General features: G+C 42.3%; 1 long non-coding RNA gene across 1 annotated transcript; it reads right to left on the bottom strand.

Annotated features, from left to right (window-relative positions):
* Positions 1-287: 287 nt before the first annotated feature.
* On the bottom strand, positions 288-6,224 carry LOC130608574 (uncharacterized). Its single transcript, XR_008974570.1, has 3 exons — positions 6,000-6,224; positions 2,023-2,090; positions 288-1,208 (listed from the first exon to the last, which is right to left on the bottom strand). It is a non-coding gene; the product is annotated as an uncharacterized LOC130608574 (long non-coding RNA).
* Between the last annotated feature and the right edge of the window lie 21,052 nt (positions 6,225-27,276).

The raw sequence follows: 27,276 nt of genomic DNA, 5'->3' as shown, positions 1-27,276 counted from the left end.
TTTTAATTGTTGTGAATGGTGCCTTCAACGAGGGTTCTGTCTGATATAAATCAGGATGGTTCATTTAATACCTCCTTGGGCAAATTTATTTACCTTAGTGGAAGTATAGAAAGTGAAGGCAGTAGAATTTGGCCTATAATCTTTGATGGATTTCTCCTGGGTTGTCTCCTCCAGCTTCATTTACAGCAGGTGCTGGCACTGATAGCATGTCTTTTCAGAGACTCTATGGATGTACACTCTACCTGCTTAATCACAAAGGTGTAGGGCAGTAAAATCTGTGTAGGGCAGTAGAATCTACTAAGTAGTTTTCTATATATATTTGAAAATTAGGGCTAAAGGCACATAACATTTTACTACCTTATTTTCTTTAACTATAAGAAAATATTTCTATCTCATTAATTGCGCCTGTCTTTGACATTACTCTGAGTTGCCTCCACTCTCTCCTATTAACATTCCTATACGTTTTTCCTCCTGGACATACATGGAGAAAGGGTATTGCCTCTGTGCTCTGGTAATATGCCATCTATGCTTTCAGAGCTGACAATTGCCTTGACCTTTCTACCTGCCCCTTTGCACTGCACTATGGGTTCAACTTGCTGTCTACTATCATTTTTGGACTGCACATCTATTTCCCTCCATGCCACTGAATTTCTGTGTCTGAAGTTATTTTCCTTCCCAGATGCTCTCCATGGCTTTTAGCCAAGCAGATTCTTACTCAGTGGCATTTAGGTCATCTTTATAATACTTGCTATATGTGCTGCTGCAGCTTCCCTTCATCTTGAATATCAGGCCCTCTCTGGCAACATACTTGCTTTCACATTCCACCAAATACTCTTTCGGATTTGTACAAAACATCTTAGGCAAGAGCAGATCTCATGTGAGTGTGGCAGTTTCCACCAGGCATCATCAAACCCCTACCTTCTAACAGTTTCTTTCCCTTCTGCTAGTTAGCAGCCAGAAGACACTTATACATTCCAAAACATTTCAAATTTACATCTTAAGACTTTGGTAGAAACCACATTAATCTCAAGAAGAGTTCTTCATTCACAACAATCCAGTTTTCAAGCCAGGTTTCATTCTTATGGCCTACAATTCCACAGCGGGTGATGTACTTCAGGATACCTGCCCAGTCTCATATGGAAACTCCTGCTATTTGAACAGAAGAGATCACTACCCCTTTTCCAACAAGGCCTGCAATGGGAGAACATCTAACAGAAAAGGAGAAGCAGGTGTCACTGTATGCAGGGACACTTCAGTACATTCCCTCTAAGGTCTGGCTATTTGTTCAAGGTTTCCAGGCATGGCTAGAGTAGGAGCAGCAGCTCAATCAGAGCTATAGCTCCAGCTGGCTGGATTGCACAAACAGTTGTCACACAAGAGCCATGTGCCCTTGCACATAGGCACAGTCGTCTCCTGGCACTCACTGGAACTCCTATGAATGTGTTGAACAAGTCCTCAGATTATGATAGAGTAAATCCTACACAGTAACTATTCAAAAACCATCAGACCTACTACACAACTGCAGGACAACATGCTTTTTGTTTTCCTTTGGGAACCCCCAAAATGAATATGTCAGCCCTCCCTGCACAAAAACTATTCTGAACAGAACTTTGTGCCAACCTGAGTCTGTCCCTGAAGTTTCCTTAAGAAAGTTTCCTTAAGAAATTTCCTTAAGAAACTTCATGCCTGTGTCTCTGCTATTGCAGAAAGGGCTGGGTACCTCTGTCAGCAGCAGATCCAATGCAAATAGAAAAAGGAAGAGGAGGCTGATGGGTCTCAGACCTCACCTGGTTTGGAGAATATGTGATTGTCAGCTGTAGCTAACCTTTATGGTCATCTCTGCACTGATGCTTTAAGAAAAGCATCAGCCTGCACCTAAATCTTCCTTCTGTGCTGATCTGCAGTGTCTTTCCATGCTCCTAATAGAGCTTGAAATTAGATCTACCAGACAGGAACAGCCAGGCTTTTTGAATTCTGGTATTTCTAAGACATTCACAAATGCTAGACGTGTCTCTTACCCACCTTATGCATCCTGGAGGTCAGAAGGAAACCTCAGAAAAGCATGAGAATTCAGAATCCAGAAATAAAAGCTGTCAAACAGGTGAATTTTATTACAGTAATGAAAGCTACCTGGCAGGAATAAATGACCACCTAACAGCATTCTTACGTACACACACACTTAAAAAATAACCAGCAGAGGGAAAAGAGAGCAACAAAAATCCTCTCTGTTATATCTTTACTTTTATAACTTAAAAGCTGCATAGACAGCAGAACAGTTGGTGGTCTTGCTCTGTAGCCAGCAGGGCTGTCAGCATGGACCTTCTCTTCTGGCTCTTCTTACCTTGCAGAACACAAGCGGTCTGGTGCTTCTGTATCCTGCAGAGCCCCTTCACATAGGCTTCTGGTGAAAGCAAGTGGAGATGTGGCCTGTGATGCAGAAAAGAGCTCTTTCCTAAGGCTTTCCTTCCAACCAAACTCTCCCTGCTTCTGCCACTGAGAAGATGGTAAAGAGACTCTCACTGCAAGGCTCAGCTCCCCCTTCTGCCTCAATATACCACGGAATACACAGTGAGCCTTTATCCTTGTTGTCCCAGCCACCTCTCTTTCTACAGTCTGCATTCCCTCTTGAGTTTTCCATTATATTGTAACCAAAAGCAATGGCTTTAAGATGAGAAGACTCTTCTTCTGAGTTTTGCACCTATGGCTCTCTATACAGCAGGTTTCAGCATGTTTTAGGTACAGGCATTGCCAGGTACAGTTAGTGCTTGCCACATGGGGTACAAATTCTGCACATCAGGCACTCAAGTCCAACCCCCCAATTTAGAGGACCAGGTGGTCCTTTGACTTATCCTTATCTAGAATCACATGAACAAGGAACAAGGTAGATACAATAGGGTGCTGCTTGTCAGGTCCTCTCCTCTTTCATACCCACTGCCTTGTCCCTGTGTCCCTCTGCTTTGACATCTGCATGGAATCAGCCTGTTTCCTGCCTGGACTCCTCCTCTCATTGTATCTAAATATGGGCTTGGATTCACAGACTTCATTACTCAGGTCTGCTTTTCTTTGTACCATCATTACTGGCATCACTTACAGGAACTAAAAGCTGATGTATATTCTTCCTCTCGTGCATAAAACCTTTAAGTCTCCCCATGTGCTAAACCATCTCATTTAGTTTGCCTCTAACTCTTCAGCATTATACTTCACACAGCAATTAATTCATCCTCTATTTCTCACTACGCTGAAGGCTGTACCCTATTGAAGTCTGTATCTGAGCAGAGCTAGTAATTCATCAGCACTCCAATATCTCTATATACAATGTGATCATTTTTCTATAACAGGCTTTTTTAATCTTGCTGACAATAGAAACGTTGATATTGGTAAGGTTAATGACCCACTGATAAATACCAGAAAACACTTTTACCCTCAAATAGTTTTTAATCATGGCTGCTGCAAAGTGTGACAAAAATGCTTTGTGCCAAACAGGCTTTAGAAGCAGTGCTTTCTAAATCTGTGAAGCCCCCTTTTATTACCAAAGGGGTTTCTCTGACAGTTACTGGGTTTGCTTTTGTGCCAGGTTATGAGGTTTATTACACTGGGTTAGTGTATGAACCGCCTGTCTTTTCTTTCACACCTCTTAATGGTCTACATTGTGTGTTGGATGTGCTGAGATGGCTTCAATCTTTACCTTACAAATGATGGAATCGAATCAATCAATAAGCAAGTTAATGGAAGGAATGGAAAGCCTGTGAGAGTTTTACTGGGGTACAGTCACAAAAAGGTACTCTCTTTGATAAAGAAAATACAACTATGGTGACAGGGTCAGGAGAAAGCAAGACTAACACCAATTTTTCACCCTTTAACACTGTTGTTTAAAACCGTGCACATTTTAACACTGACTTGCTTGTGGGGAGATGTTTGCATTGCACTAAGAAAAAGGCATGCCTAGCTAATTTGTGTAATCGCTAAGCTGGCATGCAGAGAAAGTTAAAGAACTAGTTTCCATTTTTAATTCACATTGGGTTTTGCTGGATTGCTTCCAAGCACTGAACCAGCAAAAGAAATATGAAGCACTTTATATTGTGTTCCCTGAGATGCTGCCCCAATAAATGTCAATATAGCTTCCCTGGACCCTAAGCAGCACATGTCTGTCAGCAGATGATCTGACCCTAAACAGAGATTTCTGACTGCATAAGGCCTGTGACAAAGACAGCAGAGAAGGGTATCACAGTACAGAGCAATGGGAAAAAGAAAATTCCCATTCAAAGCCAGCAGTATTTTCCAGCAGTGAAGGGACTGAAGTGGGGAAATAAAATCCAAGATGTGTGGATCTCATAAATTACATGTGTATTGTGTCTGCATGAGGAGAAAAAAGCCTTTTGCTTTGGTATGTACTGTCCTTGATTTGTTCTGTTAATTCCAAAAAAGAGGTGGCTGTAGAAATAGCTGCCACTTGCAAAGACTTTCAGTCTAAGCGAGTGTTTCAGGCATGGTAGCCAAATGCCACTTAGATCCATTTTTGCCTCACACGGAAGCCAAACAACAAGCCAAAGGACAGCGCTGGGGAAGGACAATGAACTAATGGAAATGGCTAGAGATATATTACCTCTGAAAGTAAGAGGCTCAGTGAGAAATGATTCTTGTTATTTTCATTATGAAGTATAGCTCCTTTGGAAAAGTCAAGGTAACCATTTTCCCTACAGAGACTAGCCAATATGTCTTAGCTCTGTTCTGAAATAGCCTGTGCTACTTGTGCTAGCAAGAGGGCTCTAGAAAGAGTCTACTTCTGAGTGCAGATTTGTCAAGAACTGGACCTCTGGACCCAAGGCTGAACCTGACAACCTGCAAGTCATATAAAATCATAGAATCATAGAGTAGTTTGGGTTGGAAGGGACCTTTCAAAGGTCATCTAGTCCATCCCCCATGCAATGAGCAGGGATATCTTCAACTAGATCAGAATACCCAGAACCACATCCAGCCTGGCCTTAGGGAAGCAATGTGGATGTAGGAACTGCCTCCTGGGTTGGATCAACGGTTCATGTGGCCCACGATCCTGACTTGGGTAGTAACAATAGGATAAATTATTCAGAGGGAGAGGGAGCATGGCAACCTAGCCATTCTCTGTTCTCTATTTACTTTTTACTCCCCCAAAGCTGTTGTGTCAAGGATGTTACAGGGTTTATTGTTCAGTCCTCATAGTATGCATTCATAGACCCTTGGTCCATGAATGTCTAAATCCCTTTCTGAACCTGCTCATACTGTGTGCCTCTACAAACTCCTGTGGCAGCAAGGTCCAGAAGTTCACCACCCACTGCATAAAGAAGAACTTTATTTTACCTTTTTCAAACTTTTCCTATCAGCTTCACTGAGGTTTATGAACACTTGAAGTGATTCAATCAGTAACTCCTGCTGTACCACAGGATAACAATAAAAATGCGTATGTGGTCCCTGTTGCTGACGCCAGAGTTCCAGAGTCCTGCAGAACGGCTTGTAAGTCTCCAGGAACACAGAAATGATTACACTTTTACCCTGATTTAGTTCTAAAGTACATTAGTAACATTATGTTGGTTTAGCCCACATAGCAGCCCCCAGTGCAAAGGAAAGATAAAAAAAAAAGCTGGTTTTCTATGCAGGTACACACACACCAGATGTTACGTATTTTTAGCTGGCTGCAGGTGTGTGTAAAAGGAATTTTGGGACTGATTGTGGAGTTCTGCTAACTGTCTTAAGCTTGTAACATTCCAGATGAGATACAGTCCTAAGAGCCTTACTGCTAACAAGCTAATCACTTTGCAGGAGATGGCTTTTGGGTTGGCTACATTTATTTCAAACTATGTTATTCTCTGCTAATTAAACTTCTGAAAAGGAACACAGCTGACAAGGAGTTAGAGTAATTTGCTCAGTCCTTGACATTAGTCAGGAAGCCTCAAAGCAGAGGCCATTGAAGTACAAGAACACTAACCTCCAAGAGAAGAAACAGCAGTCTTTAATTAGAGTCTTACCTCAGATGATGTTGTGAGGGATGAGTTGAAGATATCAAAGATACCCAAAACACAGATGATTCTGGTGGTACGCAATCAGTTCAGACACACTGTGGCTGGTGGATCCCCAGAGGCAAAAAGAAATGGAAGAAAGTCTGAGTATAGCTTGGAGACACAGATGCAGAAACTTGGCATTTGCCCTGTGGAATTCTTGGATGCACTTGAAAGGTTCCTCTCAAAGATGAAAGTGCAGTCTCTGTTTTGTGCCTGGAATGAACTGACACCATCATATTATCTCAGACTTACTGGCAAATGGTCTTTTCCAATGGCTGAAACTGTTATTAGATTACAGAATATGCAAAACAACAGATGGCTGCTAAATTAATTGCCAAATGATTAACTCCATGGTAATGACACAGGAATTTAAGAACAAAATTTAAGGGAAGAGTCAGGTAGGAAGGAAACCTGAAAACCCATCCCATTTTCATGCCAGCAGTGGCTGGGCTCTATCTCACTAGCACTCACAGTTAGCCAAAGAGACACTTTTTAAAGTCATGAGGAGCACATAAATTTTCCCTTCTCAGAGTATGAATTAATAATTCAGGGACACTTCACCCTATCCCCAAACTTCAGTGGAAGTCTTTGAACGCATTCCTGAAGCAACAAGACTTACTCCCCTTCCTCGCTGCAAGCAAAACTACTCTCCAGTAGAAATACATGCAGTGTTTGTGGAGACAGCAGAACCTTTTTTTACCAAGTGTTGTGTGTACAGGTTAGTGCTGTTGATGTCTACAGCTGCTCTGGACCGTATAAGTAAATGACTGTAAATCCACTAAAAGACATATTTAAACACCTCTCCCCCAACATAAGCCATCAATTTAGGCACACCCCAGTAGTAAGATGGGAAATACAGGACACAGACTTACAGAAAAATGGAAGGTCAGCATCACTGTCATATCAGTAGTATGAGAAAAGGCTTAATTTAACATCTTGGAAGCAACAATCACAACCAAAGAGCCCATTACACAAGTTAGACTCAAACTACTGCCTGGTGTTGTAGCTCCTAGACATGCAAGCTAAGGGAGTCTGTAGGATCAACTCCCATGGCCTCCCAGCTCCCCTCCACTGCTGGCCAAAGACCCACACCACGTCCCTGCTGCCTGGTTGCAGTGGGGAGCTGCAGGGCTGCTTTCAGACTACAGCAGTCACAAGCAATCTGGCCATTGCTGAAAATGAAAAGCCTCTCATAAACGAACCTGACTGGTAATGAAAGTAACACCAAGACTTCATTGCCTTCCATTTCCTACAGGCAGGTGATAGAGCTAAAGACATTTCAAGGAGGAAAGGCAAAGCACTGCCTGTAACTGCAGTCTCCATTTCTCTTTTCCCTTGGTAAACTATTGTACACAGCTACGTATCTTCAGTTTCAAGGCTCAGGCCAGCACTCTCAGCAGCTCTCTGCTCACCATCCATGCTCTAGAAAATGCAAGGACACCCTGGGAGCACTCTCAAAGTGAGCTCAGTCTTGCAGCTCCCACTGGCTCAGCTTCAGACATGAACATAGTTCATCTTCTGCTACAGACACCCAGATGTACTCCAGCTACAGCACATTCCCTGGCACACCCAGCTAGGACCTGCACACTGGCTCTGCATGAGGGGAAATGAGAGCCAGCCGTCAGGTCTGGCAGGGTCAACTGTCCCAACCAAAAATAGCTACATTGCTTCAGAAACTTTCACCATATGATGCCTTAAACATTATTTTTCTGGCCTAGGTCACTGTCATTATATACCAACACTCATTTGACTTAATAGTAACTGCATGAAAACATCACAGTAGATGACTGAGAACCACCAGAGAAGCTGCGGCTGCCCCATCCCCGGCAGTATTCAAGGCGAGGTTGGATGGGGGCTTGAAGCAACCTGCTCTAGTGGAAGGTGTCCCTGCCCGTGGCAGGAGGTTGGAACTGGATAAGCTTTAAGGTTTCCTCCAACCCAAACCAGTCTGTGATTCTATGATTCCACGATGAGAAAACAACATATATATTCGGTTAGTCAGTCAGACCCAGAATGGCAGTTTGCTTGCTCCTACTCCTTTTGCAAGTGTGTGCTGACAATTTTAACTATCACAGACATAAACTGACATATAACAATTTCAGGGGGATACAGCAGCACAACTTTAACACTTTTTTACATTTCACAGTTTGCACATACCACCGAGTATTCCTCTTCTAAGCTGTCTGGCTGTTAGCACTTAGAAAAACATCACTGCCCAAAACGCTGTTAAGACTTATTAGCCCCAGTGACCCATCTCCAATCCCAGACTTTGTAATGATCTCAAACCCTCACCAAAAAACCACCAATAAAATTCATTACTTCTTCTGGTCCCTTCGGTTTCCACCAAACTGCCCAAACACTTCACCTCCCTGTATGTGATGGGGAGTCTGGTTCTAGCTATTGGCCTGAAATACACAGAAGAAAACCCCAGTTTGAATCCCTCTGTCACTTGGCTTCAGAGAATTTGGGTAAGTTTGTTTTGGGCCATGTCACTATGGTCTTTTTTCCTTTCAGTTGCCATGGCTGTCTGAGACATGACGTGACAGAACATCTGCAGCGCATGCAGCTCTCCTCCCCATGTACCAGACCAAGAAAAACAGCCTGGCAATGAAGTCAGCTAACTACAAAGTAGCACACAGCAATTTGTGCACTTTTTGCTGCTGATAAATCAGTTCAGAATCCCATGGACACACCTACTCCTTTTCTGTGTAGGGGTGTCTTGCGTGTCCCTAGAAGTGCTCCATGAGATGGCCCCTACCTCTGCATTCAAAGCTGTATCACCTCTCTTGTACTCTGTTTTCACTGCTGCTTTCTGGAGAACCCAACTGCCTACATTTAGGGGATGGAAATAAAACATGCATAGAAGGAAGATGGATAGTTAAATTTCTGGCTGAGGAGGAGCAGGAATGCCACCCCCCCCACGCCCCCTTCCCCCAGCAAACATTTGCTACTACGGTATTTTTCAAGAGCTTGAAAAAACAGTAAAGAACAAAATTACACAGGAAAAGGTCTGTATACCCAACCCTGATCATGGAAATGGATCGCAAGTGGCTTCTGGCACTCAGTTGAAACATCACCCTGTCAAATAGCAGTGAGATGAAGCACCAGCTTCCAGCCATAAGCCAGACCAAGACAGGCTAGTGGTTGTAAAGCACAGAGCCTCAGGAAATCCAGAGTAGGAGAGTCCAACAACTTCACAACTCCAAGCATAAGGAGGCTGGATACCCCGTTAAATAGTCATCATACGCAGGAGATTCATCATGTTGCTCTTTACATGCATCTTTCTGTATCAAGTGGCACTTGTAGTTAGGCTATATCACTTCACACTGCATTAGCCTATATTATGTCATTTCATTTGCCAGTGAAACAATATGCCATGACATATACATAATCTGGGGCATGTCACACCCTGTAGTTAGAGTATTTTGTATATTTCACTTAAATGTATAACCATCTTGTTCATCTTTTTCACACCTTCCTCTTACTGAAGCTAAAGGTAGAAGCATATGGGGAAATGACAGGATAATCAGTATCCAGAAGCAGGAGGACAGGATGAGTGATAAGTTTAGTTCCAGTGGCTTATTACTAGCAGCATCATTTCAGTTAACCTTGCATACTTCTAATCCCCTTTTCTGTCTATGGAGCATCCCTCGTCGTCATAATGTCAGTGAATGCCATTAAGCCCAGACACTCACTTGTAAAGCCTTGAAAAAACCAAAGGAATATTGAATTTATTAAAGCTGTTCAGCTCCTTCATCTGGTCTTGCTTCTTGCTTTCTCAAAGATCTCCTGAGGAATTGGATTGATTTCTTCTTGCCAGAGGTCTTTTCTTTTCTGGTGTAGATTAAAGTCCATATGGCAGCTTTTGTTGATTAGCCACAACCAATTATGAAAACATAACATATAATATATTGCCTATCTAAATGCGATGACATGATATCTACTTTGGTGACATCCTCCTCATCTAACACAGGACAAATGACTTCAAAGCAGACAATCACTACATACTGTCACAGCACTCTAGAAATCTCTGCTCAGCAATACCCAGAACAGTATCAGTAACTGGAAAGAAACTGGCCTGGAGCAAGACATAAGAATACAAATTTGTTGTGATGCTGATGAGCCTTCCAAGGAGAATCATGCGACTAAGATGGCCATGACAAGAGACAATGAAGAGCTCCAAAAGGAAAGCACCATTTCCCAACCTCCTAAAATCCAAGTGCTTCATTGCAGCACAGCTGCTCTTCAGAACTGTTCTGCTCTTATAACAAGACTTGCACAGCACTAAAATAAAACACTAACACCACTCTGAGTCACAATCAATCATGATGGACAACCAATAGATGCAATATATGGTATTTTCAGTAGAACACAGAGTAAAATTAATGAAGATGCTCAGACCTGGTGCCCATATATGATCATTAAAAAATGTAGACAACCTCTCTTGTTAAAAAACAAACTGTATAGAACTGTATACTGCTGTTCACAGTTTCTGGACAGTTGCTGTACTGCTGTACAGCAATAATTTAACTGCACAAAGCAGCTCTGCCTGGAGGGAGCACAATATCCAAATCAGAGGGAATTAGATGGGCACAGTGCAGTAACTAGAAATGGATCTGGGATGCTTTTGCATCCGTGCTCTCAATCAATTGCAAAGCCCTTGATGAGGAGCTCCCCATGAACCAGCAGTGTGTGCTTGAGCCCAGAAACCACCCGTGTCCTGGCCTGCATCCCCAGAGCACGATCAGCAGGTCAAAGGAGGGGATTCTCCCCCTGTACCCCACTTTGGTGAGACCCCCCTGAAGTCCTGTGTCCAGCTCTGGGGCGACAGCACAAAAGGGACGTGGAGCTGTTGCAGCGAGTCCAGAGGAGGCCACGGAGATGCTGCGAGGGCTGGAGCAGCTCTGCTCTGGAGCCAGGCTGAGGGAGGTGGGCTGGTTCAGTCTGGAAAAGAGAAAGGGTCCTGAAGGGGAGACCTCAGAGCAGCTCCAGTGCCTAAAGGGGCTACAAGAAAGCTGGAGAGGTGCTTTGGACAAGGGCAGATAGGGACAGGACAAGGGGAATGGCTTTAAACTGACAGAGGGGAGACTGAGATTAGACATTAGGAAGAATGATGAGAAAATGAACATGAGCCGGCTTCAGTGTGTACTTGCAGCCCAGAAAGCCAACCGTATCCTGGGCTGCATCAAAAGGAGCGTGACCAGCAGGTCGAAGGAGGTGATCCTGCCCCTCTACTCTGCTCTTGTGAGACCTCACCTGGAGTATTGTGTGCAGTTCTGGTGTCCTCAACATAAAAAGGACATGGAACTGTTGGAACAAGTCCAGAGGAGGGCCACGAGGATGATCAGGGGACTGGAGCACCTCCCGTATGAAGACGGGCTGAGAAAGTTGAGGCTGTTCAGCCTGGAGAAGAGAAGGCTGCGTGGAGACCTCATAGCAGCCTTCCAGTATCTGAAGGGGGCCTATAGGGATGCTTGGGAGGGTCTCTTCATTAGAGACTGTAGTGACAGGACAAGGGGTAACAGGTTAAAACTTAAACAGGGGAAGTTTAGATTGGATATAAGGAGGAAATTCTTTCCTGTTAGGTGGTGAGGCACTGGAATGGGTTGCCCAGGGAGGTTGTGAATGCTCCATCGCTGGCAGTGTTCAAGACCAGGTTGGACAAAGCCTTGGGTGATATGGTTTAGTGTGAGGTGTCCCTGCCCACAGCAGGGGGGTTGGAACTAGATGATCTTAAGGTCCTTTCCAACCCTAACGATTCTATGATTCTATGATTCTAAGAAGTTCTTCCCCGTGAGGGTGCTGAGGCACTGACACAGGGTGCCCAGAGAGGCTGTGGCTGCCCCATCCCTGGCAGTGCTCAAGGCCAGGTTGGACACAGGGGCTTGGAGCAACCTGCTCTAGTGGAAGGTGTCCCTGCCCATGCAAGGGGTGGGAACTGGATGGGCTTTAAGGTCCTTTTCAACCCAAACACTGTGTAAGTCTCTAACTCAGTAAGAGAATAATTCTTAATATCAGATAAAGCTTTTGACTCTCAATGTCTCTAAGTGAAATGTGAATGCTGTTTATTTTATCTTTCCTTCTGTCCCAAACTTAACAGGCAATGCTCAGAGTTTTTAATGATCTTTGCAAGATCTTTGGCCATTTAAGAATTAGAGTACAAGAAATTACTTGGATTAGAGCTCATGAAGTATATCTGTAAGTCAAACACACTTTGTTTCTGTCAAAGGCAAACATGTGCCATGTCTGATGTCTTCAAACCATTTTTTAAGTTTGTTTCAATGGTTTGTCAACAAATATTAAATAAGCATGAGAAGAAACAGAACACAAACCGTGCAGCTGAAAGATGTGTCTGAGTTTTCCCAGTGAATGTGCTAGAGTACCTCCCATGCAGACAGGCTGAGAAAATTGGGGCTGTTCAGCCTCAAGAAGAGAAGCTGTGTGGAGACATCAGAGCAGCTTCCAGTATCTGAAGAGAGCCAAGGATGCTGGAGAGGGACTCTTCATCAGGGACTGTAGTGATAGGACAAAGGTGAATGGGTTCAAACTAAAACAGGAGAGATTTAGGTTAGTTCTAAGGAAGAAATTCTTCCCTGTGAGGGTGCTGAGGCGCTGGCACAGGGTGCCCAGAGAAGCTGTGGCTGCCCCATCCCTTGCAGTGCTCAAGGCCAGGTTGGACAGGGCTTGGAGCAACCTGGTCTGGTGGACGGTGTCCCTGCCCATGGCAGGGGCTGGATGAGCTTTAAGGTCCCTCTCTACCCAGGCCATTCTGTGACTCCACGATTCTACTTTTATTGCTTGAAGCTCAGGGGATGCCTTCTCACTGAAGTTTCACTAGATTAAAAGCTGGAACATTTCCTGACCCAAGTGGAGGTTACCAGGTTAACTTTAACCCATGTCAAGAAGCTATAGCATCTTGAATCAACAGAATAGTTTTGTGCCAAGTGCTTAGTTCAGAGTTAAAGGGAAAACTATGATGTTCATGCGTAACAGGAAACAATTCATTAAAGTTTTGATAATGTGATGTTTCACAGCAGTTTTACTTCATAATAAATTTCATGTCCCAAAAGAATAAAAAAAACTTTGAAAAACATGTGCCCAATGTAAGAGATTAGAAAGCAGGGAGGACTACTCAGCCCTGTCCATGAATTTCAGCAGCTTTAAGACTGTTTTTGAGTTCAGGTTTTTACTCAGAAGTGCTTATTCACTGAATTGCAGGTAAGTTTCAAGTAACTTACTCTCTACCTTGACAATTAAATCTTTTTAACAAAGAAGTACAACACATGTATCTTCTGCTACATACACTGTTAGCTACTCTTGGAGACAAGATGCCTGACTGGACAGATGAGACATCTGGTCTAGCAAGGCGGTTTCTACAGTCCCTACAAACACGAAGGAATTCCTGTAAAGCCTTGTAGCCTGCAGTATGATCCAAAATTAGTTCAAATGGGATTGATTTCCTTTCAAAATCAAAGCCCTACAGAGCCTTAACTAACTTCCCAAACTAGAAAAAAAATCCAGAAATTTGTCTTTTTAGCCCAACAAAGATTATCAAAATTGAGCATCAGAATTTTGGTTTCTACTTTCTCCATCTCTCCATTTCCCATTGTTGCTCAGAAAACAAAAAGCCCCTCCTCCTTAACCAGCGAACAATAGCAAAAACATGAACATGACAAGCAAACGTGATAGATGACAGCTCTTGCAATAGCAGTTGAAAGCCAGGCCCCCAGCACAATTCTACTGAAAATGCAACATTACTATAGTTACAGATGAGAACAACGAACATATTTATTTATCCAGTGATTATTGTGCAGTTTTACACATTGGGAATTGGCATTTAACGTCTGGAATAACAGCTTGAATCCAGCCACTAAATTAGTCTTAATTTGATGTTTTTCAATGCTTTTGGCTATTTCATATTACATGGCTACTGCTAGTGACCTGCTCCATCTAGTCTCTGTGTAGCATTATTCCCTGTAGGAAGCCCCTCACTGCTGCCTGCTCTGTTTTGGGGAGGGTGTTAGGCTTTATGCACGGGGTCTGATTTTGCTGCTGCAGGAAGACATCTCATTCCTCAGACTGTCACCGCTCATCACTCAACACCACAGGGGATCAGCATCATGTACTGCAGGGAGATGATGCATGGAGGATGGAGCATAATTTGCTGCGCTCACTGCTGTAGTCCTCAGTGTTTCTCTTCTCCTGCAACTCTTTCCCCTAAGGATGTTTCTTGCTTTCTGATAGGTTTGAACAAAACTCCTGGGTGTTTACATAAACTTAAAGGATGCAGCTTGTTTCCAGAGGGTTTGGATTTCACTACTGGCACACTTAATGTTAGAGGCATACCTGCTGTCTTACTAGACAAGCCGGAATGCACACACAAGAATTCACATTAGTAACAGCAATCACAGTCACTTTCTCTCCTCACCACTCTCCCCATGTATCTTCCTCAGATTTAAGCACATAAGCCAGTCAAGGAATATGGCTTTTGGAGGCTGCTGTCATAGTACCTCTCCATCGACAGGGCCTTCACAAAAGAAAATTGCTGTTATCACTGAGCGTCATCATGTCTAACCCACTTCTTCAGACAATGGCATCATACAATGTTCTTCTATCATCTATTTCCACCTGCCAATTAGATCCTCCTTATTAGTCTTACTGGGGGCTGCTGCCAAACCCACTGCATTTATGGTGAAAACTTACTTCTACTCTCCCGAATTCATACTTGGTTAATGCCCCTTTTTTCTGTTTCTTTGGCACAAAAAATTCAGGTTTAAATGGTTAAGAAGGAGAAATTCCTGACATTTCCTTTCTTAAGTCACCTCTGGTACTATATAATTGCGCTGTAAGTCAGACATATACTATTACCTAATTATTTTTCTAAGAGAGCTGCATCACAGAAGACATTAAAAATGTATTTTTATCTACAGTGTGCTTGGTGTTAGGTACATTGAAGGGTAAAATACCAGCAAGGATGCATGGGGGGGGAAAGAGCACTATAGGTGGTGATCAAATCCTACCTTTTTCACTGGAACCAGTTACAGAAGAGTTTGGAAGGAGTGTCCCAAATGACTTGGTTAAGCTTTCCTTAAACTTGACAAATAGGACTCCATCAAAATAAATTGAGAAATATGGTTTTCACATGCTTAAAGCACTAATCTCTGGAAGAGAGGGACTATTAAGTGGGACAGTCATTTGTCTGCAGCTGCCAAAAAAGCCAGGATGTGGGAGAAGTGGTATTCTGTGCTGTTAATGGACAAGAGAGACTTTCCTTGGTTACTGGGAGAATGGAAGGAAGATCCGAGTCTTTGCCTGCAGACACAAGCAATTACAGCAATCAGAACTTGCTGGAGAAAGCACAAGCAACAGGCCTACAACTCACAGGAACTCAGAGCTCCCACTGCATTATAACAAACACACAGCCACAATGTCATCAGAAAAAAAATTAATTCTCTTATTTAAATAATCCATAAATTTTACTACAGAAAGAGATGCAAATGGATGAAAACTCCAAACTAACACTGCTTAGCACTCCAAGGAGGGTTTTCCAAAGTCATGTGTTGGTGACGGTTTTCAAGACCTTGTAGCCAGGAGTGGGGAAACTGAGTCCTGTGGCCACTGCCCTAAATGCTTCTGTCTTCTAGGAGATGTCCTCTGACAGGTGACAAGCCAGCAGCAGGCTACTGGAATTGACAAGAAACTGTTCCCATTAGAGAGCTATGAAGAAGACACTCACTGTGTTTCTATAAACTACCCTTATTGCACTGCATCCTTTAATGTCTGACTGAGGAGCAGCTCACTGGAAGATTTACACAGTGCTCTGAGGAGAATTATAGTCAGTACACTGATCAACTGAATCACAAGTTCCTAAATTGATGAGAACTTCAGATACATTCGAGAAGAAAAGGATTTCACGTGAGCATTTCAAAACTAGTTCCCAAGATGCTATTTCAAGTAAAGAGACATATCACTTGATTTTCCAGACCACTTATCCCATAGCTCCCATTGTGAGAAGTGAGAATTTCTGGATGCTCAGCAATTTTGAAGAGCAGGAAGCCTGATTTGGGAAAGATGAACAGGGCCAGCAGAAACATGGTGGCTCAGCAGGAGGCATGCGATACTGCTGAGGTGGCCATTGGCCAACTACATCAATCTACGTGATACAAGGTAGTCTCTTCTCTACAAGTCCTGCTGCCCAGCATCTCTCCAAGCATTGCACAAGGAACATATAGGCACACTGTGTGCATGGTGCGGCACAGAGATTTATGGGGTTTAAGTCCTGTGCATGGACTCAGCCTTAAGCATCACAAATAAAGTATTGAGGTACTGAGTTGTGAAGATGTCAGCCTTGACCTTACACTGGAAAGAATAATATTTCACCTGAGTCAATGGAAAAGAACAGTTTCAGCAACTATAGACTCAGCATGTTATTTCCTTGGAGAACACATTGATGCAGAAGTCAGATGCTAGAGAACTGGGGAGGAAGACAGGGATTTTAGCTGATTCAGTTCCACAACCAATGTGATGAAGAATCTGATAGTTCATCTACTGGAAATCCAGAAATGACTCCTTGGAAAGCTGAAATGACTCCTTGGAAAGCTGAAATGACCTAAAGAACATGGGAGATTATCTGAAGCTTCTACTGGTCTTTAAAGCATTAGTGAAAAGAGAATTTTTCAAAGTAGGAAGCCTGAAGGATTAATTCATTTTCAGTTTCTTACAATAATCTAATGAAGATGTCCGGCAAGGTTCTGGGTTATTGCTTTTTAGAGAAATTACAGTGTAATTGCTACTGGTTTCTTTTATAATTATTCTGATGGAGTTAAAGGATATTTTTAATAAGCATTGCTTACCTGAGAAATAACACTTGAACTAACATAATCCAAACTGAATTTAGCCTTCACTCAATGCTCTAGTATTTCCTATAGACATTCACAATAACATTAGAATTTTGCTAGAGAGAAACCTGTTCCTGTGTTGATTTTGCATCGGGCTATGTTCACATGTCAGCAGTGTGAAGTCAACAACAAAACTGTGGCATCAATAAGAAGTTTGATATACTTTTATTTAGAAGCTCTTATCTTAGCCAAAATACTATCACTCTTTTGGAATATGCCAACATATTCCCCATGTATTTCAATAAAGATTACAAGATAAGATTACAAGATATTGCTGTCTGTCAAGGCATTCATTTAATGATTTCATTTGCTTTATGGATATTGTGCCAGCCTCTGCTTCCACATTAAATATCAAATATCAACTTCTGACAAACTACACTTTGTAGACATGACTGCACCTGTAATCATGGGCTACAACATTAAAGTGTGTATTTTGTAGGAAAATAACACTTAAGCATAAACAGAAGTTTTCAGTCATATTTCCATACCTTTAAGCTTGGAAAGCAACTAGCCATCATAAAGTTTAATTTTTCAAGGTCTCAATTTAAGTTTTCAGGTTTCAGCAGCTCTTTGCCTTTTCTGCATATATCAGAAAAATCTGATGACCAGAACTGCAAAGAAGTCAATAGCTGATCATGCATGTTTGCACATTATCATCTATCCCTCTAGATCAGCTGTAAGGCATCCAGTGAGATTTCTTGGGGGGATTCAAAACTGTCTTGCACTATTTGGATGCAGTTGTATGGATAATCTCACCCTTCAAGCTTTTCACCTCTATAGATGGGGAGTGACCTCTGGAAAAAGTCCTAGTAAGGGCTATGTCAGATCTGTAATATATAACAGTGTTTTCATAGATACAAATCACAGGAGTTCCCATGAGGTGCTGACCTGTGTTTATAGAGCTGAAGATTATGAGCTATATATGACTGTCTGAAAACCATATTGCATTAAATACTTCACATTGTCATGAATCACTGTAGGAATCACTGAGAAAATGCATAGGCTTCTCCTTCAGGGTCAAGAGTACATTCCTCTGTGAGCCTTCATTTTAACATGAGGCAAGGACATAAAATACCAAAGGCTCTTTTTCACTGACTTGAGTGGAAAAAGTCCAGAGTTTATTAAAAACAGCAAATAATTCCACTACCACTCTAGCATCTTAAAACTGGAAACCACCTACAGAGAACAGACAAATATGAACATTAAAATGTAGCTACATACACACAGTCTGCTATTCAAAGAGAGTGGCTTTAATAAAGCTCTTTCTCTGGAACATATTCTTGCTGTTGCCTGAATGACTGTGGTCTTTTTTACCTTAACTATTGTGCCCAGTGAATTAAGGCAATGTAAATTATTCAGGGATGGCTTGTGAATCTTTAATGAAGAACCTCTATAGCAAAAGAAGAAAAAAAAAAATGAATATGCAAGTTTGTCCATTAGGTCTTCCCTAATTATATTAAAATACAGTATATCTTATTAGAGAGATAAATAATAAAATAAACATCTTATTTGATTCAGTGTGTACCTTTCTCAAATACTAAGAATAACTTGGATTAAGCGTTAGTTTTACTGTCAGATTTGTATCATGAAAAATCTGAAGTGTATGATACCTTCACAAGATGCTTGAAAAAGCCTAGAAATTGTGTATGAACACCAGTTAATTTCTGAGAGGGAAGAAAAAGATCTTATCCCTTTCAAGGATCACAGTTCAATTTCAAAAGACACAGACATAGTAGCATCTAGCCTCACAGACAAAAATGTTAATCTCCTTTCATCTACTGTTAGCATCTTAGGATAAACTAGGAGTCGTATTTTTATCTCTTTCATTTGAGTTAAAAGTATTTTTCAGTGAATCCTAGAGTGGTTTGTGTTGGAAGAGACCTTACAGCTCATCCAGAAGCGACACCTTCCACTAGAGCAGATTGCTCCAAGCCCCATCCAACCTGGCCTTGAACACTGCCAGAGATGTGGCACAGCCACAGCTTCTCTGGGCACCCTGTGCCAGTGCCTCAGCACCCTCACAGGGAAGAATTTCTGCCTTAGACCTAACCTAAATTTCCCTTCTGTCAGGTTAAAGCCATCTTCCCTTTGTCTTGTCACTACAGGCCCTTGTCAAAAGCCCCTTTCCAGGTTTCTTGTAGCTCCTTTAGGCACTGGGAGCTGCTCTAAGGTCTCCCCGAAGCCTTCTCTTCTCCAGGCTGAACCAGCCCAGCTCTCTCAGCCTGGCTCCAGAGCAGAGCTGCTCCAGCCCTTGCAGCATCTCTGTGGCCTCCTCTGGACTTGCTCCAACAGCTCCATGCCCCTCCTGCCTCTTGTGTTGGGGGCCCCAGAGATAACAAATATTGGTCTTTTACAGCAAACCCGTAAATAAGTACACTTTGGAGGCAAAAGATATTGAAAGTTTAAAAAATAATTAACTAAATTTTATTAAATGTTTAAAATAATTTAATATTCATCATTGATGGTTCAATTACTTAAACTGTGTAAGAATTCCCTGTGTGCTTCTCAGTCCCCCAGAAGTCTGTTTGGAAGCCTCTTTCACACCCTTTCAAATTACAGAGCATGTGCCCAGAGCTCCTATTCCAAATAGAAAGGCAGAGGTTCCTGCATGGCAGGCAGTCTCTATCCCACTGCCTCCTTTCCAGCTGGCCAGACCTTTATGCTCCTGGGTCACTAGGAGAGTTGATGGCATAATATGTCCAATATGACATCAAGACAGTAAGAGTATGAAGTACTGCAGGAATGATCACTGTATCTGCCTGTGGGACCCAGCCTCTTTAAAAGGAGATGCTTGCAACTTGCAAGGAATCAGAACTACGCGCTCAACAGGCATGTGGTTTAGCCATAATGAACATGAGCATTGAAACTACCTGTTTCATGCCAGCTCACTGCTTCATCACATGCATGCAGGAGACAAGACAGAAGGCACTCACATATGATACAAACTCCTCCCAAACACAACCCCAGCGACGGCTACGGTGTTACACCAGGACAAGGGGTTTCTGTGCATTTTGCAGCTTGTGGGTTAAGCTCTACCAACGGCTGGCACAAGGGTACACACCTTGGATGGTGTACTTTACTCCATCATACGGTTATTTATGCTAGCAGGAAATGGAACAAGAAACTATCCCTTTTTTATTTGTTGAACTTTATGAAAGCAAAGGTTTGTTTGGAAATGTAAGTGCTCCCAACAAGGCTTCCAGGAATAGCAGCCCTCTGGTTTCAAACTGGGTAACTAAGGCAGTGATTTATAGCACCTCCCGTATTTTCTTGAAAAAGCTCCAAAGTGAATCATCTCCTGCAGCATCAGACTGAGCTGAACTTTGTTCTCAGATTCTTCAAAGTCAGCTGAAAGGTGTAGGCTGGTTTGTGTTGTTTGGGTTTTTGGTTTGTTTTTTTTTGGGGGGGGGGGCGTGGGGGTGTTTTTGTTTTAAATGGGCCCATAACCTTCAATGTATATGTCCTTGGATTAGGCAACCAAATAAGGTGGATTGGTCCTCAAAACCGCTTAGTTTAAACAGACAACACAATGTTTAAAAGAATCTAACAAGCATTCACACAGTTAAATTACAGCTTAATGCTTCTAGCTGCAAAACACGATTGCTAGGGCTCGAGACTTCCTTCTCCTGGGTGACTGACCTAGTTGTCAGGCTACAAAGAGCCATTTACTCTCTTGGTCTGGCCCAATTAATATTGAATTATGTCAGGCAAAGTGGAACAGTGGCTGGAAGGACTTGAGGGTTCTCACCCAGCCTGGGATTGCCCAAGCTTACAAATTCATGAGGCACAACAAAAGCAGTAACTGAATCCAGGTCTTCTGCTCCCTAAGCAAAAGCCCTGACTGCTAAGTTGCTGGATAACAGGGAACAAACAGCATTACCCCTTTTGTCAGTTGTATTTGGTGAAGAGACCAAACCATTTGCTGAGGCTTGAGATCCTTTCAGAAAAGGAAGACAGACTCTCAGTCTGTGAAGCCTGGTGAGGATTAAATGTGAGGGAAGTACCTACTACCCCAGCAATTGCCAAACACCACACGACTGCAAGTGCTGAGAGACAGCTCTGGCACCCAGAGTACTCTTCAGTCTGGATTTCAGCAGCTCACTGGCAGTCAGGCACCTATGTCTCTCTCTGATCTAACCTCTGATCTGGGTCTGGATTTTGACTCAACAGTATAGTGACAGGAAGAGGAAGAGAAAGCGACTTCATTTTTCTGCATACCTTGTCTTCTAGGTGCCATTCAATGTTTCATGTCAGGTATTTCATATGCAGGACATTACAAAGCAAAGTTGCTTTGTGTTTTCTTTATGTCTAAAAAAAAAAGTTATTTTTTTCTTAACATTTGATTGTCCCCCTCAATTCAAAACACAAATGCTTCCTGAATGGATAAAAACATGGTTTCCCACTGACGTAAGAGACAGCTTTCCAGTTCCCTCACTATTTTATAAATTCAGCTTGCAATTCCTAATAAAACTAAAACCCTATTTATGCTGTTATTTTATCCTGTAGCTTGAAAGCTTTAGGCAGTTGAGGGCTAAGATGAATTCAGTTTTTTTGTTCTTCAGAGAAAATGAAATGGGGATCTAAAGGACTACATATTAACCTGACAGGCCTATGTGTAAGAATAGCCCCTAAAAGTCGAACAAAGGCCTGGATGTTGAAACAGCACAACTGTAACCTAAAGGCAGACTCTGGGGCTTGAGTTCACATGTTCCAACCACGTGTGAGGCAGGAAAGGCAGCTTGGGGAATGGATGGAATAGAGAACTGAGCCTGCTCCCAAGCTTCTTCAAGATGGCCAGATGAGTGAGTTTGTGACACCTACAACCCTTCCAAGAAGGGGAAAAATGACTGCTACTGCTGAACCCAGGACAATGTCCTACAGTACTTCACAATGCAGCATCCAGACCTCTTGCGCTGGGAGCTTGAGCTTGTTTCTCAAGTTCCTTCACTCTCCCAGTGCAGAACTTCAGTTCCCTGAGCTCTTGGCCCAAATCTACTCCAGCCCAAGACTACCTCTAGCCTTTCTTTTTGTCAATACTTCCAAAGACTTCCAGTTGTCTACCCCAAAGTTTTCCATATCCCGTACACCTGAGCCCCTCATTGCTTCTGTCTCACATCTCCTAGTCCTCCTCCTTCTCAAATACCTTCTCATCTGGCTTTGTAGCCGCTCACTTTAATTTCCTTCATTCTTTACAGCTCCATCTACCTAGCCAGACTCCTCACTCCCTACACTAGGGCCTACAAGCCCTGCTGAGGTCCCAGCTCTTCTACTTATGCTGAGATGACAACTGATTTTGTGGCCTCTGCCATCCCTCATCCAGGCTTTGACTTCCTCCCAGCATTCACTGCCATGTTCTAATTTCCTACTATGCCCAACAGAGATCACATCTTCCTAGGACTTGGCATGCAGAAGGTTGTCCTGTCTTCTGCTTCTGGCAAACATCTTCAAAGCCTGAATACAGGCTACACTTGCCCAAAATCTGTCTAGCTCAGCTACGAAGAAATAAAAACCAAGCCACATCCAAGAATAACAGCATATATGGTAGCTCTAAAGATCTGCCAGTGTGAACTGGCTTAGGTGCCCAAAATAGGCAACTCCAGGCCTAATTTCCCTGCACACGTATGTGAAACCAGATTTTGTTTCCACAGTGCATCCAGTTATAGCTGAAAATTATTAGATGGAGCTGTAGAAGTAGATTCTAAATAATGTGAGGAACCTTGATGCTTTAAACCGTGATATAAACATCAATAAGCCATCATTATACTGCTAAGCTGCAAGTAATGCACATGGGCTTATAACTCACAGCTTAGTTCCTGGGAATGACCACTTCATATATGTTCAAGAATTCCTTTTTGCTTCAGATGTAGCAGATTACAGAGCTTTTTTAAATGTCTTTTATCACATTTTGCACATTTCTCAAAGTTCAGGCCTGAAAATGAATTATCTGTAGCATCAGGACATTCAACCAGTGCTGACATCCAAGTATGATCCTGAGCAGGCTGACTACTCCCACACCTCACCTGTACCCAAGTAGCCAAGTACCAGGAGTGCAAGTCACAGAATACATTTTGCAAGTGCAAGGAGGCTGCATCCAGTGCTCACAATGTCAGTTGTACAGATCTTTAGCATCTTAAAAGATTATCTTCTAAGGATAAGAATAGCATCTTACCTAAGGATAAGAATAGCATCTCCAGCATCTATAGGGATGCTGGAGAGGGACTCTTCATTAGAGACTGTAGTGACAGGACAAAGGGTAATGGGTTAAAACTTAAACAGGGGAAGTTTACATTGGATATAAGGAGGAAATTCTTTCCTGTTAGGGTGGTGAGGCACTGGAATGGGTTGCCCAGGGAGGTTGTGAATGCTCCATCTCTGGCAGTGTTCAAGGCCAGGTTGGACAAGGCCTTGGGTGATATGATTTAGCATAAGGTGTCCCTGCCCATGGCAGGGGGTTGGAACTAGATGATCTTAAGGTCCTTTCCAACCCTAACGATTCTATGATTCTATAATAATACTGCACTGCAAGTGTTGTTCATATTAGTATTTAGTAGTTAAGGATGTCTTGCTTCTGCTGATGTTCTCCAGTTTGATGTTTTTCCCTGCATTTGGCAAAGCATGAAAATACCTGAAAAGTTTAGTGATGTAGCTACTGCCTTTGGGGCTTCTTCTAAATATTAAGTACCTGTGGGAGAATATTATATCTTGATTTTAATGGCCCTCATCTCCAGCACTACTTTTGAATAATTTAATTCATATAAGAATTTTTATCATTATTACCTCCCTTTTTTCTATAATTTATAATTTCTATTAAGATGATGAAATAAATATTTGGTGATACAGTTAGACAGGCATGTACTCAGATTACTATTAGTATTAGCATGCTCTATTCAGTCAGGTTAAGCTGTTAACTCAATGCTTATGGCAGACAGCAGACCAGATACACGATTTTGCCAGTATGAAGAACAGAGACCTCTCAGCATTAAAAAGAACTAAAATCCAGGGTTAACATGTACTTCATTATTATGGAGACTGTAAGGCATCTAAAAGTTTCTAAGGTGTTCACCTGTTTTTTTTGGGAAGAGGGACACTTCGAACATCTGCTTATTTGGAAACTTGCTATTGACCCAAGCCACTAAGTACATTCATACAAGCTTTGCTGCTTCTGAGAATACTGTCCTTACAAAATAAGAATATCACCTAGTACCTCTGAAACTGTTCTATGAACTATCAGTGGATGTAAAGTCAAATATTCAACTATTCAGCCCACAAAGCTGGACAGGCATTTAAAACAGGTCTGATACTCACACAAGTGCCTACTTGAAATGGCCCAAGTTCCAGCACAGCTCATCACCCAGCAGCTGCTACAACCTCCAGCATCTTCATGTTCATATCTTGTCCAGTATGTATCATAGTTTTGCTCAAAGCAGCGGCTTGAGCTGCAACTGAAGCCAATGGGAATACACGGTCTACCTCAGGACATGCCTGGGAAATGCACAACTCCGCATAACAAAATGCCTCTGTAGTTTCCTATTGCTATATTCAAAATGCTATAAAAGGCAGATGCAGACTTATACAAGCTTCCCTGTAATTAGAAATTTTATAGGTCTTTAGAGCGGTTTTGTATAATAGTTCAGGAAAGAACTGAATCAATAGAGAATTTTTATGAGATTCCCAAGGCCTGCACATATTAAAGCAGCAAATATTTCTTTTTCTTTATAAATGGTAACAGCAATAAAACACAGCAAGATGCAACAAGGCTCAAATATATAGTACTTCATTCAAGACATACACTGTCCTGCCATGTTTGCAGAAGTCAGGACAGTTGGTGGAACAGCAGAGCCAGAAATGAAGCTGAGTTTCCTTTGACTCTCCCAAAGGAAATCTTCAGCACGCTTTGTCCCACTGCATCCTGTGACCTCCTCCTACTACCACCATTGCATCACCAACCACTTTCCCCTTGCCTGAGCAGGCTCCTCTTGCTCCCACTTTCCTCTCTACCCAAAGGGAGCTGTGGGAAAATTGGTGGGAAAAAGGGAGGCCAGCTGCAGCGAGGATTGCTTCTCTGGCTGGTCAAGTACAACAGCAACTTCGGCCCATGAATTACTGCCAGTAGGAACTAAAGCCCGGGAATGTCTCTGAAATCTTTTTTGCTGCATCTGTAGTGCAGCAGGAACATTTGCTCCATCATTTCTATAAATGCTCAGGGAAGGAACTCACACTGGCACTAACATCACGTCTCTCAAGCATCATTCTACCAGATTTATTAAATCTAAGTGCTATTTAAAGAATCTGATTGCAGCATATAGGGTTCTAAGATTAAAAAGAAATACATTACCTTGCATTAGCATATACTATTATTTACCCAAGATAATTAAATCAACTCAGTGAATCACTAAATCAACTAAATTTTCATTACCATGCCATGTTTAAGAAGTGCAGATGATGTTTGGTTAGAAATATTAAAGTAGTAACAATAGGTTGGTCGGTTGAGCTAAAATGAAGGTGTGTTAGAACATATGAAGTAGCCTTGCTGTTAATCTTAGACAAAAGTCAAGTTTACACTGCCAGAGGGGAAGCACTCTTGCACTTGTGAGAGATAAGCAGAGTTTACAAATATTTACCACTTTACCTACTGTAAGTGTTAAATAAGTATCACATTGCCCTTAACTACTTCCCAGGTGGGAAAGCAATGCACTGCAGCATGCAACTCCCAAAGCAACTAATGACATTCCTGAGGCCTCTTTGAATCTTCACGGGGACCCCTTCATTTGAGTGCTTCCAGCTATACAACTTTTCGGGATGCTCAAAGGTGATCATTATATAAAGCTGGGTGGTCAGAATCATCTTACTGCCAAAACATTGGAAGGCATGTACAGCACACCAATAGCCAGGGAAGAATTATCAGAGGAGTGAAGCCTGAGAAAAGATGGACCATTTCAAGTAGCAGCAGTTGCGTTACTTTTCCACATGAAACAGTGCCACTGTATGGCTCTGCTTCATATTTTGTTTGCTCTCTGCAACTCTGTGTATCTGAGAACATCTGGATGCTGCTCTGCTTACAAAGACACTCGTTTCTCAGAAGAAAATTCTGGCAATCCCTGGAACTGCACACACCAGCAATATACCCAAGGAGAGCTTCCCATCACTGCTCCAGGCAGCTGAGCCAGAGCTTTTCCCAGGGAAAAGCGGAACTTCTGCAGTTTCACTGGTCCTTGCAAGATGTAACTTCTGATTAAATCTTCATTCAATCAGAGGCTCTCACTGGCACTACTAACACTGCTGCTCCCCAGGAATATCTCTGTAGCAACTGATTACAAGGGAACAGGTTCTCAGTAGACATACTATCAGAGATCATAGAATCACAACTTCACTACTTGCAAATGGAAAGTATCCCAATTTTTATTGCTGATCACAAAAAAAGCATTAAAATTAAACTTTCAGAATATTTTATTTTATTGTTACTAATAAAATGAAGTAATAGCGTTTTCTTTTTTTTTTAAGGTTTGAGTACTTTGTGCACTTCCCCCCCTATCCCCTATCAGCATCATTCTATAATACTGTATTTGTATTCTTCCCACTTACAGGTCTGGGAAACAGAAATAAGGCCACTCCATCAAAGGCAATGGAAAAAGGGTTACAGACAGAATTAGGAGCAAACATTCACTTAAAATCATGTGCAATTTATGTAATCTACTGGTCACCGCCTGTTAGGACCTTCCTTCCCCCATGCTGATCCATTGGGACTGTTAATGTCTTGCAATTGTCAGCTTGAGAACCATCCTCTCCCACACATATGCAAAAGCCTTATATTTTTAGCCTAAATGTGTTGATCCAGGTGGCATCCCTTAAATTTCCATTTACTGGGAGTCCATCCAAACGGAGATGGAAACCTTCTTGGCCAACTGCATTGCAGGAAATGGGCCATGAGTAAAAACCCATGGCTGAGCATCAGTGAGCAGCAGATAGTGGAGCTCCTGTGAGACTGTAATGCACAAGGTAGGAGGGAGGGAGGAGCTGTGAGAGCTGGAGACTTGTCAGCACAGCAAAGGGCTCTGCCCCAGATATGGAAAGCAAAGCTGCCATGCCTATTCTGGGTTTCTTTGTGGTCAGTGTTCTTGGTTATAATGCTAAGTCTCACCCCAGTTACTTTGAAAACAGGGGACTGTCTCATCTGATGAACTGGGGGATAGCTACATCTCACATATTTCACGCTTGTAGTTTAGGTGCACCTTTCATGGCTCATCCTTGTCAGTACTTTCCATATTTTCTGTTCTAGTTTATAACATACACTTTCAATTCCTTTTTTTTTTTTAATCACCTTTACTGGGTAATTTTCTTAGGTACTT

The sequence above is a fragment of the Pezoporus wallicus genome, unplaced genomic scaffold, assembly GCF_028554395.1.
Source record: "Pezoporus wallicus isolate ANWC-B61680 ecotype Strahan unplaced genomic scaffold, APGP_CSIRO_Pwel_v1 contig_7680, whole genome shotgun sequence".
Lineage (NCBI taxonomy): Eukaryota > Metazoa > Chordata > Aves > Psittaciformes > Psittacidae > Pezoporus > Pezoporus wallicus.
Note: the sequence above shows the minus strand (reverse complement) of the source record. Positions and strands in the feature narration are given on the sequence as shown.